Here is a 17,422-nt window from a genome sequence, read left to right on the forward strand (position 1 = left end):
CAAAGTATCAGCTGACCATCTAATTTCAGCACGTCTACACAATGAACAATGGATTAATTGCATGTGTACATTTGTTATGTAATCATAAAGAGCAAAGGAATTTCATTACATCTTTTTTGTTTTTCAGTAACATCATATATCTGTGCAAAGGTTTAAACCAGCAGTGCAGAACTTCTGGCAGTGAGAGTAGTTACACACACATACTGTTGGTACATGCTGATTTTGCATGCTTCGCTGTCAGTCTCTTCATTTTTCAGACCGTAATCTCTCCCCCATAAAGTTTCTTTTTTATTTGGAGCATCAGACATGTTGTGTGGATGCTTCACATATTGGTTCTACCAAATTCCTAGCTGCTGGAGCCCTCTCCATTGCTTCAGTTGCTTCCCTCTTCAGCTATGTCAAACTGATCATTGCTGGTTAATGTAAACTGAATCGCTACCAGTGTACCAGCATGGGTTTGGTGCTATAGAAACCAGATTTAAAGCTCTGGTACGCTTCAAAATACACAGAGATTTACCTGGTGCTAACTATCAATACGAGTTGGCCTTCCACTGCAGGAACTTGGGGCAGGTCTCCTAATTGATCCTTTCAGCCTTTCTGTTTCCGTTATAGTGCTGGATCTAACAGATTCAACTGTGACATTAACTCAGACTGCTCCAAGACAGCAACAGCATTAGCACATAGCAGATAGAACAATGGAGACTCCTTCTGGATGTGGATATCAAGATGGTGGAAAAAATGTCTCTTCTCTGAATTTAACCAATTAGTATCACAATCTGCACAATAGTTTGTTCAGGGCCACTTAGAAGTACCCACCCCGGAGAAGGTACTGTTTTCTTTCTAGAGGTCTTACAGGCGCGGTTCTCGCAAACAGCATGTTTAAAAATTAGATTATCTTAAAACGTCCCACAAAACTACTTGATATCCTTTATGTGTTTTGGCATTTTACGATTGAACAAATGTTAAAATAAGGCAAATAGGATGTGTAAATCAGATTTTAGAACAAACAGTGATAAGATTGGAAAACTGAATTTATGAATACACTAAATAATCCTGTGAAAACGGCTACCCAACGGAAGCCTACAGAGCCCATGTAAGTTGTTAAGACCAGAAGTGCATGCCCTCTCTTCATCTTGGAGTTGAAACCTAGGTCACGCTTAGCTCAGTATAAATAATGCTAACCTAGCAGAAAAAAAAGAGGAAGTGGTTAAACATTTGACACGATTACATCATATACATCCTGAGTGGGTCTTAAGATGATGGGTTGTAGCTTTCCAGAATGGAAGAGGAGTGTTTAGGAGAAGTTTGCATAGGTTTGTGTAGTCAGTTAAAATCTTGAGATTTTGCTCATGTTTGTTCTTACAGACTCTGTATTGAATAAACATTATTCACATCAGCCTCTGAAGACTGCCTGAAGACTCTTTCTGGAGAACTTTTTGATGACTCCAACTTTTGATCCAGAATTGATTTTCGACTACATGTTTAAAAAAGCTGGGCAGACTGAGTCACAACAGATGCACCAAATGACATCCCAGCTACTGGATGAGGACATCAAGAGGATGGAGAAACTGTTGAACCTGTTGTCTGCCAGAGTGTTTTTTCCCCCCCGACATTAATCACTTTCACTTTTCTTCTTCCCAAAACTGACCCTGATAGAGGTTCTGCAGAGACAGTTCTTGAAATCAGCACATGTTCAAAGTTTCAACTCACAAGTTCCTGCACAGGACAACTGCTTGATGTCCTTGATGCACCAAATGACATCCCTACTGCTGCTGGGCGAGGGCATCGAAAGGCTGGAGAAACTGCCTCTTGATGAACTAGTCTGCCAAAGTCTTCTCTGGCTTTAACCTTTTTTTATTTTTTCCTTCCAACAACAGCCCTGAAAGAGGCTCTACAGGGTCAGTTGTTGTAGTCAGAACACGCACAAATGTTTTAGCCCAAAAGTTTCTGCGTTTTAAAATGACTTCCTGTCTGAATTCATTTGGCTTGAATATAAATAATGTTCATATATATGTAAAAGCCCTGCATCCAGCTTTAAGCAAAATCTGTATTTGGTGTGAACGCTGTTTGCCTACAAAACAACCAGTTCTCCCTAAGATTCAAGACTGAAGAGTTTTTCTTTGTCACATGCAGACTGGGCAGTGAATTGCAAAGCGACTGTTCAGCAAGGCAGTGAAATAACAAGAAGACGTGAAAAAAAAACAGAAAAACTGAAAGTGTGAAGAAGTTGAAAAGTGTGGTGTGCTTTGTGCAAGAGTTGCAGTCGTGTCTGTGTATATGTTATGTTTTTTGCGTGTTTTTTGTGTTTGGGCATGTGTGCATGTTCTGCACATACTTACATTTATCCAGTGGCATGTAGCTGTTTATGATGAGGTGCTATGATTTAGATTCACAGCAGAGGTCAGAGTTCTCAGTTCTCAGAGGGAAGAAACTCTTCCTGAGATTGCAGGTGTTGTTGATTTTAGTTCAGCCTTTAGTATCCTTGGCTCAAGCACACCTTACTTCAACCTGTTCTGTCTGGATCTGTGGATCCTGGATTTCTTGTCCATTAGAACCAAGGTGGTGCAGTGACCAGACTCTGAACATAACCCTTTTGTTTTACTTTGCTTCTTGCTTCAGTTTGTTTTCCTGCTTTTGATTAGAATTTCTGATTAATCTTTGCCTGCTCGCTGCGTTTCGTCGATGCTTTAGTCGTCTTTGTATTGATTTAGTTATTAAGAGTCACTTTCTCTTTTTGGAAACCTTCCTCTAGATTTGGTTCTGACACCTCACACAGCAAGTCAGGTTTCCACTAAAGTGTTGCACAGGTTTTAATTGAATTTCTAGAAAATCTGCCAAAGAAAATGGAAATTAATTTGCGTTTCAGTACCATTAGTGAACATTAAGAGTTCATCTAGATAAACAGCTGGTGCCACTAATTCTCCAGTCAGATGCCATTAAACCGCTGCAGAAAAAGAGGGTGCAAGGAGGTAATATAATTAAGAAACCACACTTGCAATGATGGAAAGCAGTGTAGAAGACATCAGATATGGAAGTATGATATTTGTGTATTTTGGTTGAAATATTTCATTGAAATATTTTTGTTTGTTTTAAATTTTTTTTTGCTTGTTTATTTGGTGCATTACTTTGAGTGACATTGAGCTTTGAAAGATTTACAACTTGAAAGATTCAAGTTGAAAATCTTGGTCAGGTGTTGTATTTGTATCTCGTTTAATTAGTTTCAGGACCTGTGCACATATAAGCTGTCCATAAAAAACATTATTCACAAGCAGAAAACCATCATGTACACGGTTAAAAAAAAAAAAAAAGATATTTGGCAGTTTTAATCTGTTATTTTTAGAACAATTCACTATTATTTTCCAGATTTTCCAGACCAAGACTGTCAATAATGTTCACATCAAAAGTCTGTTGTTATAAATTGTAATTTGTTCCTTCGCAATACTTTACTAACCATTTTTATGTATTTAAATCTGTTGCAAACATTATTTTGCAGATATTTGCCATTATTTATTTATTTATGTATTTTTTGCCATTTTTGAATGTCGCAGAATTCTACAGTTTTTAAATTTATTTTTTATTTTGACCTTCCTTTTTTTTTTTTTTTTTTACAGCGCAGTTTCCAGCATTTATAAAACACAGATCAACACTGACTCACCAAACAACATGGCCAATGTCATTCAAAAGCCCAAATGTTACACAAATAGCTCAGATGGTAGTGATTCAAAGTAACTAAGTACATGTACTCAAGTACTGCACTTTCAGTACAAATACAGCTTGTCATACTTTATGCTTTCTGCTGCTTTATACTTCTACTCTGCCACATTCCAAATGCAAATATTGTACTTTTGACCCAATATGTATTTTATAATTTTGGGTAGTAGCTATTTTGCTCATTCATAATACAATATATAAAAAAAATAATCAACAAATAATTTGGGATGTATTATTGTTGGAAAGTCCTCTAGTGACACCTTGTTATTGGATTAATCTGAAACTTTATTGATCACTGTAAAGGAAGAAATTTACAAACTACCAATAGTAAATATTAAAATCAGATTTACCTTCATCAGCTCCAACATCAAAGCGACAAACATACTGATGCACGGCTAATTATAATCCTTTATTATAATATGCAAAATACTGAGAGACATTTTTTGTGTTACTTTCTGCCGTGCTACCCACCAATAAAATAACACACACAAAAAAATAATATGCAGAAAGATGCTCAATAGATTAAAGGGCAGCTGCAGAATTTGGCAACAATCCTCTTTCTGTTTATCACAAGAAACAGTCATTTAATCAGTTTCATATATAAAAATGTGATAAGTGCAGCTTTAATTATTACATTTTATGCAGTGCAAAGAAAAAAACCCAGTGGTGTCTTTCTTATTGGAAACATCCCCACCACCCACAGTAAGTGCAAACCACTGTCCTCCCTGGGAGCATCGCCAACCTTCAGGACGCAGTATGTCAATCTCTCAGCAGCAGCCTGCCCTCGCTGCCTCCTTAAGACAAGTGGAAGGACAGGGGTGGAGGCTTATTAGACACAAGTAAATTACCTCCCTTTTCTCTCTTTGCTCTTTGATCTGTCTCATAATTTTTCCTGCACTTCTTGCAGGTAAAGTTGAGCATAATGTGTGTCAAAAGCACTGATACATAAAACAGCAAATGGGGTAAATATCTCTGCACAAGTCCAGTGTTAACTTCCCCAGAGGAGAAGAGTAATTACTTTCCCTACACCCATCATCCGGTCTGGTGATTCTAACATAACACAGCTTCACCCTGCATCCTAACCTTTAAGCAACCCTTGTTCTATATATGACTTGTCTTAGAGGCACAACTCTGGTATAAATTTGCGTGAGTGTTTATCCCACTTTTTTCTCTCTGTGTCCCGATACAGAGGCGACCGCGGCTAATGAAGCAGCAGGAGGCGGAAACAAGGCAATGCATTGACAGCCAGAAGGCAGAGGAGAAGGCGAACTCGGCACGATCATCGCTGACGCTGAGCAGATCCGACAGAAGAAACAACCGGACCAGGTAAGGAAACAGAGGTGTAGAGGCTGTGGGAGAAAGCTATGTGAAGTAAGTAGAGGAGGAGGAGGAGGTTTGGGGTTCAGTGAGCTAACTGGCTTCACTGGCTGCTACAGGGATGAAAGAGACCAGAGTCTGGGTCCACTCCAAGCTCATTAACCACAGAGCAAGACTCTCCCTCTGAAGCCTAAAGGCCTCCGTCACCTCACTAACCCTGCATCCAGGAATATAAATGTGAATGCAGTCTCCCAGCTTCCCTGTTTGTAGGAAGCATTTGGTTCAACAGGTGATCAAACAGACTCTGACCTAACAGACGCGATCGGCTCGGTTCAGTGACGGGACGGTGTTGATTTTGATGTGAAATGTCACCGTAACATCCTTCCTTCCGGGACGTTTGTGGGGTCGGTTTCAACTTATTTCTAAAAGACAAAGAGGTTCCCATCAACCAGCACAACTGTCACGGTACAATCTTTTTATACGCAGCCAAATATAATTGTGTTGATGATGTTTCTTCCTCAGGGGTGACTCACTGTTTAACAGCGTAATGACTCCTGACTGGAGACACTGACAATAGCAGCAGAGACACACTTGGAGCTTCAACACTGGACACTGTTTTATCCAGAGTGATGCTAAACTGTGGTGTCAGAGAATCTCTGCAAGACTGACTGATACAATAATCAGGCTAAAAAGGCTGCACTTCTTCCCCTAAATTAGGCAAATTAGAAAAATCAAACAGAAGAACATATATATCCTCATATAATCTTTAAGAAATTATTGTTGCAAGTTAATAAGTTTCTCTTTGAACCAATAAAAAATACGAGCATCATTCCGTATAAAATCAACCAAAAAAAAATCCATGTGACTTTCTCAGAATCTACAATTTTTTTGTTCACAATATCTTTTGTGTACTTTAATGAAGCTGTGCAAAGTTTACCTTCATACTATCAATCTTGTCAGAGCTACATGCGCTCAAAGTACATGTAGATGGGTTGAAAAAATGTGCTTCTAAATTTGAATTTCTTTTCTCATTATTTCTGAGCTTCATAACTTCATCAGTGCAGCAGACAGGAAATTTTCAGGGCTGAAAAAAAAATTTGAGTTCTGTTAAAAACTGCAACCAAATCAAAGTTGTTTTTCCATTTCACAGCCTCAAGACACATTCACATGTATCAAAATATCCCTATATTAGAAACTGATTCTAACACGGAGTGAATCATTGAAGCATTGAATGTAGGTGAAAATGAAACATTTCATTTGCTATAACTTGTTCTGATCAACCACCTTTTACACATGCTGATATGAACCTAGAAAGTTTACCCAAATTGCACTCTTCAAAATTTTCTCTGATGATCAGGGTACCGATGCTCGTTTCTTTGAGTCTGTCACAGACATTAAACTGCTGCAGTTTTATTGTCAAACTATGATACATCCAAAATTACTGATGCTTGAAGTTGGTTAAAGTTTTTTTTTTTTTGCTATTTTTTGCTCATTTATGACATTTTTTTGAGTAATTTTGGACAATTTCAAAGGGTTTAGTGATTTATTTATTTATTTTTTGGTCGGTCAAAATTTGATTCATTCTGGATAGGGTTAGATAGGATACATTTTTGCTTATTTAGGACAAATTGAATCATTCCGGACAAGTTTTTTTGAAATTAGGAAAGTTTCTAAATATTGTAATAAAGATTTGAAGCAGTTCGAATAACTTTTAGATATATTTAGGTATTTTGGAAATGTTTTGAGAAAAATCTTTTTAAAAAATGAGATTTTATGTTATTTTTAGTCATCTTGGGGAAATTATGAGTCGTTTTGGACAAACTGAAACAGAAACACACCCAGGGTGTCAATGCTTGTTTCTATGGCTCTGTCATAGATATTAAACTGCTGTAGTTTCACTCTTCAAACTATGATACATCCCATAATACTAATGCTCAGGTTGGATGTAGAAAAAATGAACAGAAACCAGATTTAGTCTTTACATTATGACACCTGGAGAGGATGTAAAACTGATTTGGCTGCAGTTTTTAACAGAACTCAAATGTGTTTTTCACCCTTGAAAATGCCATGTATTTATCTACTGCACTGATGAAGTTCTGAGGCTCAGAAATGGTGGAAAAGGAATTAAAAAGTGAAATTTAGACCCACCCCTAGAGCCTGTAACTCTGAAAACATTGATAACATCAGGGTAAAATGGCTGATGATTTTGTTAAATCTATTAAATCAAGTGATTCTGAGAGGGTCAGGTGGGATTTTTGTTTGAATTTATTAATTTTGTTTAAGGCTTGTATTTTTTAAAATTAAATTTTTAACAATTCTAACAGTTTAAGACCTTCTCAGGAAAATATAACCTGAAGCTTTGTGGGTAGGACTTACATTTTCTGACTCTGGTGAGTTGTAGCAAAAAAAAAAAAAAATATTTGAAAAATGCAGCATAGGCATAGAGAGTCTATACAAAAAGGTTCTGTGCTCGAAATATTGTTTTAGCTATTGTAAGGCTCTGCAACAGTGCTCCTTTAACACAGATTTATACTGAATATACATGAGCAGGCATTCAAATGTAGATATACAAAATTAAATGTTAAAAACAAAGACCTATTAAGAAGCAAACAGTTGTTTCTGTATATATAAAAGGTACTGATTAAAAAAAACAACAACAACAAAACGTTTGTCTACAATAACAAATCGTGTCACGTCCTTGGTCTGGCAGTGCTATATCTGATATCTGGATGTGCAATCTCCACTTTCACCACTCCTGCTTTTTATTTGCTGTATTTTGTTGTTGTGTTTGCTGAAGAAAGGCACTGCTGGGACAAATATGATCAAAATCATGTAGGGACGAACAGAGCTGAAGGCTGTTCTGGGGTTTTGGGGGACAAAGGTGACTGAAGGCTTTTTAAGGGTTTCAAAAAATGTATCTTTATTGGCTCCCGCGGCAAATTATGTCAACGTGCTGCCAGTGATCCTTGATTTGAATCCCTGAAGTAGGATGGCATATTTTTTTCCGACAGGAGTGGTTATATTTAGGTGTGACTTCACGGATAGCTGAGTTTGAAGGACGATATACAGTCGGGCCATGTAAGCCTAAAGCCAAAACTTTCCACATTTTCAAAATAGAGGGAAGATGTCAGACAGACGAATTCCTAAGCTTTTTACATCTCTGTTTTGCTTAAAAAAAAAAAAAGTAAAGCTTTATTTTACAGATCTGTAAATTCATTTTGATTTCCAGCTTAGTTTCCGGGATACAGCTGTGTAATTAGGTAAATTTAATGTACATTTAATGTTATTTATTTATAGGGACAGTTCAGATAAAACGCTAAGCAAGTATAACTTTTGCACAGCAGATCACGTAAACATTCAAATGTTCATACTTTCTCTACATGCTTCAAATAATAATTTTAAAAAAAGGATCTACACATGAAGTACAGTAAACACTTGAGTTTAAAGCTGATTTTCTTTCATTACAGCCATAGAAATCAACAGCATTTAAGCACCACTAACTTTATACAGGGTTATTCAAAAAGAATGAACTGATTTCATTACGTAATATTTTAATAAGGAAAAGCAATAGAAAACTCCAGCCAAGTCACAAGTTTTCTACTTACACTCAACTTTTATTTGATGTTTAAGGTCATCGAATGACATTGAATAACAACAGCGATCAACTCAGTGGATGGTGATATGCTGATTCACATTTGGGAGGAATTCTCTTATTGCATTGATGTTGCCGTGCTGCGGGTGGTGGCCACATTGAACACTTGTAAGACAGGAAATAAAAGTTGATTGTGAGTAGAATACTTGTGACTTGACTGGAATTTTCTATTGCTTTTCCTTATTAAAATATTGCATAATAAAATCGGTTCACTGAATAACCCTGTATAACTCCCATTTTAAGTCAAACTAGTTTCAGGTCTGGTTTCAAACCAGTTTTGCATTTTTGACAACCAGAGAATTGCCTTTGGTTGTCAAAATGCAACCAAAGTCAACATAATCCAGTTAAAGAATTGACTCTTGACCAGGAAAACTGGTTCTAGAGCAGCACCAACACTTGGCTGGTCTTGAACCAAGAAACACCAAAACTGGGGCTGCAATTAGTAATCCAGAGAAGAAGAAAAAACTGAGATTCAGTATTGTTGTTAACATTTGAAGTATCAGTGCATTGAAAGCAGATATAGTCATGACTTGTCAATTTTTGACTGCTAATGAAGTTTTAATATCACTAGCTGGTTTTTGTAAGCGGCTTTTGTAGATCCCGTCTTTGATGTTAACCCTTGAAATGGCTTTTTTTGGCCTTTGTCACATTTTTCCTCACTATGGGCTAATTTTTTTTTTACTGTAATTGAAAGTCTTGGACCTTTATTTAAATGGCACAACCATTTAACGAGATCTTAAATATGTTTTCTGTGCTGTATTACATAATTAGGACAGAAAATCATAAAATGAGGGAGAACTATAGTTGCTGAAGGTATCTTCCAATAACTCTGTATACCATTTTTTGAGCCATCCTGCATTTATTTAATTGAACCAGTACGTTTTATTTACATCTCTCTCTCTCGTTGTCTTCTTTCTACCCCGTATAAACACTGCCTGCAGTTAATCTGAAAACTGTGATTCTAGTCATGTGAGTGTTGGTTGCAGCCGAGTCAGTCATGCCTCGTTTTGTTGCTTTTTACAGTATCTGGTGCAAACCATTTCTCCGAGTTCTACTGCTCACACAAATGACAAAATGGGATAGCGGAGGTGGAAGGACAGTAAAAATGATTCACAGCAGAGGAACAGAGATACTGAGGCAGAAGACAGACTAAAGACAAAAATGTTGTCGCAATCAGCACAGAGAGAACAGAGGAGAAGCTAGAGACTGAACTGTCGATGAGATGACACGATAGAAAGAACATCCAGCTCAAAGCCACCATGGATTCCTTTAAATCAAAACTCTCGTCCCTCCGACTTCTGGGTTTTTTTCTGCAGCAGGCAGGAGGCTTTGCTATATAACCTTTCAGACTGCAGTGAGTCCCCAGACGCTTCGATAAATAATCAATGAGCCTGAATTATGCACTAATAAAAAGGCTTCTCATTTTGGAATATTTTATTATTAAACTTTAGATATTTCAAAGCTTCCCTGGGCCCTCCAGGGAGATGTTATGGCCACACTTTAACATGCAGATTCAGAATGAAACACTGGCTCTATGGAATATGGCTCTATTTTTTTTTTTCTAACTCGTGATAATAAAGGCTTTGAGATAACTTAAAACTATCTTTTCTATTTAGTCAAGAATGGACTAACAGCTGGGGAAAGTTTGCTTAGTGATTAGTTTGTTCTGATTTGAATACTACATATTTATAAGGTAATACGCACAACTAAAGCACAATTAAAAATTTATATTTCAATAGATAAAATGCTGGGGGGTTTGCCACTGGGAACTGCACAAGTTGGCACTAATAAATAGTTGCTTATTTACGGATCACATCCAGCAAATACCAAGCACATGTGTGAAGATGTGAGCTTACACTTGTGTCCTTTTGATCTAGATTTATACCAATTTCAGCTGTGTTTTGGTCTCCACCACCTCCTGGTGGGAAACATCGGGCTCTTTAGCTGCCAAATGCTTCACTGTATTCACCACTCGGCTTTATATATTTGTTATTTGGTCCAGATTGACTTTAAACGGTTTCATTGGTGCACCAGCACATAATTAATTTGCACCCAAATGTATTCACTGCACCTTTTAAAGCTTAATAATATCTTGTAACTGTAGTATTTTGGGTGATTTTGAAAAAAGATCTGAGACTTAAAGTTCTTCTTTGGCTATATTGTAAGTAGTGTTAAATTTTATTACCATTTCGAACCCCTTGTTGCTTCCCTTTGCTACTGCGTGGTCATGAAACGTTTACTTGTAGTGGTGCGATCGATATGCATGCAGAAATTCATTGTAGATTTACACTGAGTTACAAGGCGAAAGTGTAACCCAGCTTGACTATCGGTAAACGCTACCATTTCTTAATGCTCCATCAACATCTCACATTCTTTGGTAGATGTTGAGTAGCTTGGCTGTGCAAGGAGAAGCCCCTAGTCTCTACTAAGTCTCTGCAGCTCAGAGAGTTGTGTGATCAAATGATAGTTTGAAAGGAGTGAAATCAAACATTCTAATGGAAGATTAATACAAGTTGAAACGGCTTCTCACAGATCTGCTAGATGTAGTCACACTTGACAGATTTTTGGTTGCATGTTTGACCAAAATGTTCTCACGCTGGTGTCATGATGTAGTGAGCAGTAAGATTTTATAGCTTAAACAAGCAACAGTCTCATTACACTAAACAATAATAAGACCAGTGAGCTAAAAGACAGCATAGTTGGTTGATAATTCAGTATGTTTTAAGCAGATATATGACAATTTGATTCATTGCTGATCTAAAAATACGGATCATAGTGACTTGAAAAAATTTGTTTTTTTTAATCTAATTAAGGCGATAAACCAACATATAGCAAACCTTGGAGAGGGTATTATTCGGGTGAAAATATACTGTTTGCTTTTTGGGATTGTGAATCTAAGTGTAGAGGCTCTGGCTGTCGATATGTCGGCAATGTTTGACTCCTATCTCCAAACTAATCCAAAAATTGACCAAAAGATGGAATGTGAGTGGAGCTGAGGTGGGTCATGGACTGTCCTATAACCCAAAGCAGCTCAAGCCTGACTGATGCATAACTTTACACCTTAATACAATTTAAATGGGTGGTTTAATTAAAAATCGCCCTTCTAAAGTGAATGACAAAATTAGCTGTAGAGACCAGAAAAGTTTTTTCTACAGGCTGTAAACATGTTTATTTCTGCTGTAAAGTCGAACATTTTAACATGGTGGTCTATGGAGAGTGACTCACTTTTGGATCCAGCCTCAGGTGGACATTTGAGGAACTGCAGTTTTTGATACGTCAGCGTTTTTAAGCCCTGGAATTTTCCATTTGGCCCACAGATAATTCATGCATTTATTACTTATTTTTAGATAATTCACATTCAACTAAAGACTACTTTTCTTTGATATCTTAGTAGAACATTGCGTATATGTAATTACGCACCACTTTTTTCGAAGATAGTTAAAGCCAACTTTGTCATTTTTAATGAGCTGGGTCTTTGAAAAACAAAGAGTAGTCAGTGACATGTTTTCGTACTTTTATTATTTCCTGAAAATATGCATCAGTCTGAACTGCCAGAAGCATTCTCTCATTAATTAAAAACTGCTTCTTGAAACACGGTGGCACATTTGACCACCATCTGAATTGCAGGAATTTCATAATGACATGACATGAAATGGAAGAAATTCCCAGACCGTACGGCCCCTTTCCGCCTCTACTTCCTTTGTACATTTCAGTCCAGAGAGATTGTGTCATTGCGAAACAGCTTTGTGTGTCTAAGCAGAAGCATATCTGTGCATTTTCTCCCCCAGCTGACCCACCCAATCTCCACATCTCTCCCAGCTCTCATCAGTGCTAATGGTGGAGCCAGGAGAGCCATACAGAACACACCATATGCTACTCCCAGTAATCGGCTCATTAGGTGCCAGCCTGCTTACTCTCTGCCTGAATGGAATTGTGAAATATCATAGATAGCCAGATGCACCCCGTATGTTTTCACATGTGCAAACAAACAAGCATGCACATATGTGCATACATAACCACAGTCACACATGCAGGAACACAATCTGTATGCGATTGCGGCGACAGGGTTGCATGCATTAATGGTCTATAATTAGCCCGCCTGTGTTCGGCGTCCTCTCCACTGTGTTTATCATGCACGTCGGATGTTTCAAATAGCTTTGCTGCAGTCGCCTGTGGGAGTGGCTCTTCATGTGTTTGCATACACTGAAGTCCAAAATTATTCATACCCAGGCCAACTTTTGATTTTGTTTGTATTTGATCTGTAGGTTTCCTCTGGCTGGAAATGACATAAAAAGCAGGAAAAGACTGCAAGAATCTTGTGTTTTTCTGTTTGTTTTTTTTTTTATTTTTTTTTTAACATCAATATGAAAAATGTCACGTCTTGAATTATTCAAAACTCTTGAATCTGATGCCAGTTATTGAGAAAATGTAGCTTCTATACCATTCCACTTGGTCCTGGTAATTTCCATCATGTTCTACAGTATTCTAATACATTATTGACAAAATCCGATGTAGTAGTTCTCTATTCAGTTACTTGTTAATTGCAAGTCACAGATAAACCTAGGAGAGAGTTTCTGCTCACAGGATGAGGAAGTGCTACAAAGTCATATCCAAGTGTTTTCAAGGTCCAGAGTCCACAGTGCAAAGTAGAATCAAAAAGTACAAGGAGTTCCACAGCTCCAAATCTCTAAGGGCTAGTAGGAAGTGAAAAGTGACCCCTGCACTGATGAGAGGAATTCAAAATCGGTACCAAGACCATGAATGTGACAAGTTCCGGTAGAAATATCTCAAACAGACTCTGACCAGTGTTGAAAGGAGGACTCCACTTCTAAACAAACTCAACTGGAAAAAGAAGGAAGTTGTAGGAGCTTTAGTAGATATCATCATCGTCAGATATGTGGACAACATCTGGGCCAAAATCAAAGCCCAAGAAGTAAAAACCTTCATAGAGTACATCAACTCAGTGGATAGACTACACAAACAGACCAATATCTGCTGTTTGATTCCCACCATCCACTGGAACATAAACTGGGGGTCATCAGAACCTTACAGCATCGGGATGAGAATGTTCTTTCTAATGCAGAGGGGAAGCAGAAGGAGCATACTCACATTAGGAAAGCACAGAGGATACGTGGCTACCCCTGGAGCCTTCATCAAATCAACAAAAAGATCTAGAAAACACAGCACCACGACAATGAAGAAAAGGAGAACAGGAGGAATGATGTTGTTATCCCATATGTAGCTGGGGTATCTGAAAAAATTCAGAAGGATTATCTCCAAATATAACATACCAGCTGTGCCTTCTCTGTTACTGTAGTTATATCCTCCATGACTGTGCTGGGTAGGCGTGTTCCCAGTTTTTGGAGAATCTGTTTGCTATTTTCCTGCAGTGCTTCATACCAATGTACTTAAAACCCACTAACATTCTGAGACAAAAACTGGTTCATGGAGGGATAAAACAAAAACACACAAGTTAAGCCACCCAACCTGCACTCAGCATCTGTGAAGGAGACATCTGGCAGCTCTTCAGGAGACAAAAGACTGTGAAAGCACCAGGCCCAGACCAAGTCTCACCTGCCTGCCTGGAAGTCTGTGCAGACCAGCTGTCACCTGTCTTCACTCGGATGTTCAACAGAACACTGGAGCAGGGTGAAGTCCATTCCTACTTCAAACGCTCCACCATCATCCTGGTCCCCAAGAAACCCCAGATCACAATGCTGAATGACTACAGACTGGTCGATCTGACGTCGGTGGTCATGAAGTCTCTTGAGAGATGTTGTTGGCCCACCTGAAAGACATTACCAGACCCCTGCTGGACCCCCTGAAATTTGCCTACCGAGCAAACAGTTCAGTAGATGATGCAGTCAACATGGGACTGTATTGCATACTGCAACATCTTGACAGACCGGGGACCTACACGAGTATTCTGTTGGTGGACTTCAACTCGGCCTTCAACGCTCAGCTGTTGGTGCCGGCCTCCATCTGTCAGTGGTTCACCAGCCTCCTGACTGACAAACAGCAGTGGGTGAGGCTGGGCAGCTTTACATCCAGCACCCATACAATCAGCACCAGCACCCCCCAGGGATGTGTTCTCTCCCTTCTGCTCTTCTCCCTCTACACCAACAACAGCACCTCCTCACACCCCTCTGTGAAGCTCCTGAAATTTGCAGATGATACCACTGTTGTTGGACTCATCCGGGACGCTGATGAGTCAGTCTGCATACAGACAGGAGTTCGAGCAGCTGGCTGTCTGGTGCAGTGTCAACAGTCTTGAGCTGAACACTCTCAAAACAGTAGAGATGACAGTGAACTCCAGGAAGAACACCCCTGTACCCCACTCAGGACACCACGTTTTTGAACTACTGCCCTCCGGCCACCATCTCAGAACTCTGAACACCAGGACATCGAGCCATCGGAGCAGCTTCTTCCCACAGGCCAGCTCCCTCATGACCACTAAACCAGTTAACCACAAATAGACTCGTTAAAATACCGAACTCGTGCGCAATATTGAAGCCCATCCAATTCATGTGCGGTACTTTAGTCTATGTGCAATATTTTGTGCATAGATTAAAGATACTGCAGTAATATTAATGTACTGTCGTGATGCACAGAAATGTTGAAGAAAATTGATGCGGTTTTGGCTTCCAGTGAAAGATATTGATCAAGCTCGAAGGCAGGACACCCATAGCATTACAGCTTACCACAGTGAATCAATCACACACATACATACATGTAGCTATATCGATGAAGAGATTTACACAGTGCCATGCAAAATATTGATCAAAATTTCAGTTATGAATAGATAAGTGTATAAATGATTCCCTGATTCTTTATACTCGTGCAATATCGTAATTTATCATGTAAATATGTCACTGTTTTTGTAGTACATCCTATCATCACTTAGAGTGTAAATTCCACTTTTATTTGTTAACCTTATCTGCTCACCTGTAATAGTTCATCCCTTTCATAGATCACCTGTAACATGTGCAATATGGCTGAAGCTATTTTCATGTCTTTATATAGTACTTCTCCCTTTGCGTATCTGGATTTTTTAGATTGTTATATTTATTACATCTTTAGATATGAATTTTATATTTATTACTTACTAATCCTGTTACTATCTTGTTGTCTAAGTTTTTGTGAGTACTTTAAGTTTCAGTTACTAAGACAAATTCCAAAGCTGTTTCTGATTTTCTGATTCAGTAATTGAGATTACCGAATCAATATCAGTCTCACGCTTGTTTGTTAATTCACCAATAATTGATTTTATTTCCATTTCAGTCCAGCAAAGCAATTTTATTTGTACAGCAACCTTCAAGACAAGATCTTTTAAGGGAAATATCAACATCCCTCGCAGATCGATAAAATGTTCTCTATTAAAGGCCAGTTCTAACTGAAATACTTGTCTTGTCCCTTGTGCTCTGCTTTAATACCAATTCAGCGCTCGTTCAGAGATTCTTGTCTTTGTTATTTTCAGGAAACTGAATGATGAGAGGATTACAGTGACTTCGTTCCAGTCTATATTTTTTATAGAACCAGCTTTCATTAAAAAAAAAAAAAAAACTCACAGTGCTGCATGACACTAGTTGCTTTTTCCTGTTTGTTTCCTCCCAAGCTAAAAGAATTTGATCACAGGCAGTTTTAGACAGTTTGATTTCCTACGTGGTGTCATGTACAACAGTTAAACATGAGCATGCACAAATACAATTAATATACTGTCGTGATGCACAAAAAATGTTGAAGAAAATTGATACTGTTTTGGCTTCCAGTGTAATCAGTCACACACATAGATACATGTAGCTATATAGATGAATAGATTTACACAGTGCCATGCAAATATTGGTCAAAATTTCAGTTGTTATGAATCGATGAGTGTGTAAAAGCTGCTCTGATTTCTAAAAAAAAAAAAAAAAAAAAGGCATCAAATCAAAGACAAGAAACATTCTTTTAAACATTTTAAGCAAGATTAATACAGCTGTTTGTATAATTGTAGTTGCACAATGCACAACTATGGGCACACCAAGAAATCTCAGCTTTTTCTGTCATCATTATAGACCTTAATCAGCTTGTTAGGTCTGTGGCTTGTTCATAATCATCCTTACTTAAGACTAGGTGTTGCAGTTTTCAAAGCTTTATAAATACTCCTCAAACCTGGTCCCAACAGTCGGCAGTTGTCTGCTCCTCTAAGCAGCTGCCGGACACTGAATATTCAAATAACTGATGTCCACAATGCAAAAGAAGGCTTTTAGAAGAAGTGGCTGTTTCCTCCATAATGCAATCAAGAAATGGCAGTTAACTGGAATGATGGAGCTAAAGTTGAGGTGGAGAAGACCCAGAAATCTTCCCGAGATCTGCTTGTAGGATCGCAAAAAAGGCACTTATTTGACTGGAAAAGACCTTCTGGAGTATTTATCAGACTCTGAAGAGGTGATGGTCTATTCACATCAGTTGCTTTAGCTCCTTCAGACTGAGAAAAAAACGTACAAGAAGGGCCAAAGTCGTCTCCACCTGCTGAGGAGACTGAGGTCCTTTGGAGTGTGCAGGACTCTGCTCAGGACATTTTATGACTCTGTGGTAGCGTCTGCTATTTTCTATGCAGTGGTCTGCTGGGGAGCAGGGAGCACTGAAAGGGACAGAAAGAGACTAAACAGACTGGTCAGGAGGGCCGGTTCTGTCCTGGACTGTTCCCTGGACTCCATAGAGGAGGTGGGTGAGAGGAGGATGTTGTCAAAGCTCACATCC

At 38.5% G+C, this 17,422-nt stretch overlaps 1 long non-coding RNA gene across 1 annotated transcript in view; it reads left to right on the forward strand.

The window, feature by feature from the left end:
- LOC111576870 (uncharacterized) overlaps positions 1-17,422 on the forward strand; it is a 128,395-nt gene that overhangs the window by 10,665 nt on the left and 100,308 nt on the right. Inside the window, exon 2 of the long non-coding RNA XR_008601328.1 lies at positions 4,901-5,037. This is a non-coding gene — a long non-coding RNA (uncharacterized LOC111576870). The remainder of the gene's footprint in view (positions 1-4,900; positions 5,038-17,422) is intronic.

Source organism: Amphiprion ocellaris, chromosome 4, assembly GCF_022539595.1.
Source record: "Amphiprion ocellaris isolate individual 3 ecotype Okinawa chromosome 4, ASM2253959v1, whole genome shotgun sequence".
Classification (NCBI taxonomy): Eukaryota; Metazoa; Chordata; class Actinopteri; family Pomacentridae; genus Amphiprion; species Amphiprion ocellaris.